The 4,452-nt window shown below is 36.2% G+C and overlaps 1 long non-coding RNA gene across 1 annotated transcript; it reads right to left on the bottom strand.

Annotated features, from left to right (window-relative positions):
- On the bottom strand, positions 1–3,277 carry LOC141614376 (uncharacterized). The gene is made up of 4 exons (XR_012529328.1): positions 3,171–3,277; positions 3,015–3,075; positions 1,956–2,042; positions 1–581 (listed from the first exon to the last, which is right to left on the bottom strand). It is a non-coding gene; the product is annotated as an uncharacterized LOC141614376 (long non-coding RNA).
- Between the last annotated feature and the right edge of the window lie 1,175 nt (positions 3,278–4,452).

The raw sequence follows: 4,452 nt of genomic DNA, 5'->3' as shown, positions 1-4,452 counted from the left end.
TTTTATAATTAGGGTAATAACTCCATTAGCTATAGATAAGCTCACGGTCATTGATCCAAGAACGCAACAATTATTAAATGACAATCAACAAACAGGTTAGTACCTAACAAAGAGCAAACACAAAGAGACTACAACATAAGATCCTAAATCTACCCATCTTACCCATCTCTCAAGTTTATTATTTTAAGGTCAAGTTATTTATATTGGGGTGCACAAACGTGCGTCGGGAGCAAATATGCTCTGATACCAACTGTGACACCCTCATTTATTGCGGAAAAGTAAACACGTAATTCTACAGAAAAACTGACAAGATATGTTTGTAATAGGTTCAATTGGGTAAAAACCTGTAATTTTTAAAATCTGAACCTGTTATAAAGATATCCAAAAGGGAAGGTGTCAAACATGCAAGGTCCAAAATATGAGAAGTTATACAAACCAAATATGAGAAAGGGAGACATATGTCCCTAAAATGTATGTGACATAAAAAGGGTTTAAGGGTCACAATGAAATAAAACCAGTCTAGGTCCCAAGGTTACTTTGCTCGCTAGCTCGTCCATGTACCCCATATATGCATCACCTACCTGTCATTCGCATTTTATACAAATACGAAAGCCACAGTCAGTGGGGAGTAACTCCGAGTTCTCCCAGCCACGAAATGCCATAATTAATATAACATGTAAACATAAGAATATGAATACGAATCACACAATGCCTTAGCATATAGATGCTAGACAATCGTGCTTATCATGTGAACAACAATATAACAAAACATAGTCCTAGCATGCGAATACTAGACCGACTCATACTACACTATCATGTGAATCATATAACAACCAGGAATCCAAACTCTATCAACCATAGCCGGCTTGCATCTCACCTTCTATGATTCATAGAATCATCAAACAAGAAAGGGCAATATATCAAAGACAGGCATAAGTTCTTAGTCCCGTCAATAGTCACTTTGTAACTCGAGTCTATACCACGAGGTAGGGAAGGTAATCGAACCGGTATCTTGGCTCGGCGGTTACTATTAAGAAAACATGGCCAAGAGACAACACAACCCTAGCCTAAAATCACAAGCAGACCTAGACATGCGGATACACACCACCGCACCCAAGACCCACAACTTTTTTAAAACAAAGTGAAGTGAGTACCCTAAGGACACCACCGAAGGGTTGGCTAGTACTTAAGCCGACCCCATACTATCAAAATAAGTACCGAGGTCATGCCCCAACTTGGATATAAATCCACTAGTCAGGAACACAAAGGCTATCAAGCGGTGAACATATACTCGTCAGAGACTATAAAGACCTATCTATGATGAAGGCCGAAGTACTCACCTAGGACCTAGTCCCAGCCTAGTCCCAGACTTGAATACTTTAGCCCACACCACACAAGACAAACCACACAAGTCAAGTAAGACACCCACTTCATCTTAAGAGGGCAAAAAGTCCTACTTACCAACCTAAATGCTAACATTCTATCATGTGAAAGGCTATATAAATGTCTATTTACAAAGATACAATCCAACAGAATTCCCAATAAGTATTCAATACTAATTTCTAATTCCAACAACAGTAACCATATTAAAGGCTTCAGGGAATCTAGGGCCGTTTTTACAATATAAGAAACTACTTAAATTCAACTAACTACACATGTGAAATAGAGATATAATAAATGGCCTAAAGCAAGAAAAAGGCCGATTATCTAATTCATTCAACCGAATTTTTACCCGCAACCCTAGCCCTGCGACAGTGCGGGTCAAATTGCGGCCGACCAATCACTCAATTAATCGACATCACATCGAGTTAAAGGGACTAAGGCTCGATTTTCGGCACAATCAACAAAGCATTGCAATTATCCCTATACAATTCATTTCGAGCCTATTATTTACAAATTCATACAAGAAAACAAAGAATGTGACATTTATTCGTCGAGTAACTCGGAATAGTTACCTTAAGCTAGCAAAGAGACAAGCAATAAACTTGAGAAAGCTTCTAAAACCCAAAATTACTCTTCATCTTCAACCACATATGAGTCACCTAAAATAATTATGTGAAAGGACGATATTAACGAATTATCGTTATATAAAATATGAGACGGAAATTAATTTAATTATATTTTAAATAAACCAAACTAGCGTCAAAACAATTTATAGATACGGCCCAAACTCGCAACTTAGCCAGGCCACGGCCAGGCCACGGCCAGGCCACTGCCAGCTGCTGCTAGGCTACAACAGGCCACGGCCAGGCTACAGCAGGTCACGGCCAGGCCGCTGCTAGGCCAACCTTATAAAAGTCACTCTCGTCCCAAAAATTAATTCAATCTCAACTCTCTACCCCATCTCTCTCATTACTCCGTCCTACTCATTACTCCGTCTCATAATATAATACTCCATAGAAACCAGATTTCCATCTCAATTTCAATATCGATAATGTCAAATATTCCATTAAAGGAATTGCTCAACATTTAGAGTATAACTCTAAGCTACTCACCCACTAGCCAAGGTCAAAGAATACGACAACGATAACACGACACATACCAAAGCTTAGCTCACCGTATAATCCAAGCTCAAATCAAATATTGGGTAGTACCTACCAAATATAATTACGTACACCATTCTAATCTCTTATAACCAAAATCAAAACCATCAAGGGAACTAGCACCAGGTGACAAACTCACCCAACATAATCATTACTATTAGAATATCCTAATTTGGTCATCATGCTAATGGAAAAATAATCACGTTCTGGTAACAAGGCATCCACACCAATTTATGACATAAAGATAGATCATCCTTAAAGCTAATAACCAGTATATCTTTCTCATACATTCCTTTACTAATAACACCGAACCACCGTCCTTATCTCCTGTCCATATACTACTACGCCCCTCCAACATGAGCAAGTCATCTAATTCTCGACATACCCATCTCACAAACAAAACAATTAACTTAACAATAGGGAATATAATAGCTAGTATTATAAATAATTCGAGTATCCTATCACCGTTACCTTTAACTCTCGAATTCCCGAGTAAAAACGTCCAAAGCACGAGCCTTTCTTCAATCTTCAACTAAAGAGGAGGAAAAACGAGTTAATTAAGACCAGAAATCGAGTTGTCATTTAAGACGGTATTTTCGAACTTTTACAAAATAGAAGATTTCTTACCTTAAAAGAACGAGGAAAGGACGAGGAAGCTAATGGTACAAAAATAATGGAGTTTGGTTGAGAAATGAAGAAGGGATCTGGGTTTTTGCGATCGAAAAAATTGGTGATGGAGCCGTGTTGTTCTTGCTGCTGCGTAAAAACAAAGAAGGGGAAGTGAAGGGGGTGGGGACGGTCAACAACAACAACATAATATTAGTAATAATAAATATAATAATAATAATAATGAGACACCAGCTAGCTTGCTAGCTTCTAATTATACGTACGTTTCTTCATCGTTAAGTAATTTCGCTCGTTTTTAAAACCGTCTCGAGTTAATAAAATCGGTTTTAGTAAAAGTTTCAGTAATAAAACGGAATCAATAATAAATAAATTTAATGAGTGAAAATAAAATAAACTCAGCCAGCTAACGGAAATAATAGGAATTCGATTCGAATCGGAGTTATTAACGATTTTTACGAAACTAACGGATATTAATAAAAATTGCTAATTTAGTGAAATAAGCTCAAAATAGCTAATTGGACGGTTTTGTTCCCAAAATCCATCTCGGGTTCACTTAAAACAACTTTCATAAGGACTCGTAAGGAAACGGAAATTATTAAATAAATAAACTCGAACTAACTTTAAATAAACTTATTAACGATTATTAAAATTAACGTATCGAATTATGATGAAATTAATTAATTAGCTAAGCATATATATATAAATCGTTAAATGATGTAATTTAATTCAAAATAGCAATTAAAAGAATTTTATCCAACTTAATAAAATACGGGGTGTTACACGTTTTGTGTAAGATATTGTTTCTGTAAAACCCAGGAGGTTAAATTCGTCACTTGTTGAAAATGATGAATTCATGCTACTTTTATGAAAGTAAAGAGCTTATAACTTACAAAAGAAATCGTTTGATTCAAGTTGATTACTTCTGGAAAGTAATGAACATATGACTTACATGAGAATGTTTAAGTCACAACTCACTACAAGGCTTAGAGCCATGAAAATCCGAAATAAAAGGCTTGATTAGTGACAAAGGGGTTTTGCACTAATAAAGAGAGATTTCAAAGCTTGGTTGGTGGCAAAGTATTTTTGCACTGGTTGAAATGCTTAAGTCTATTTGGATCTTCTTAGGGATTGTGTTTCATTATTATGAAATACATAGCGAGTGAATCTAAAACCCACTTCTTCAATTAGAAGGAATGTATTCAATACATGTCTTGAGTTTTGTAGATTCTTGCAATCCTAAGATAATGTGAAACTTAAGAGAGGGTCTTAAGTAGGACTTCAA

Source organism: Silene latifolia, chromosome 11 (assembly GCF_048544455.1).
Source record: "Silene latifolia isolate original U9 population chromosome 11, ASM4854445v1, whole genome shotgun sequence".
NCBI classification, from domain to species: Eukaryota; Viridiplantae; Streptophyta; class Magnoliopsida; order Caryophyllales; family Caryophyllaceae; genus Silene; species Silene latifolia.
Note: the sequence above shows the minus strand (reverse complement) of the source record. Positions and strands in the feature narration are given on the sequence as shown.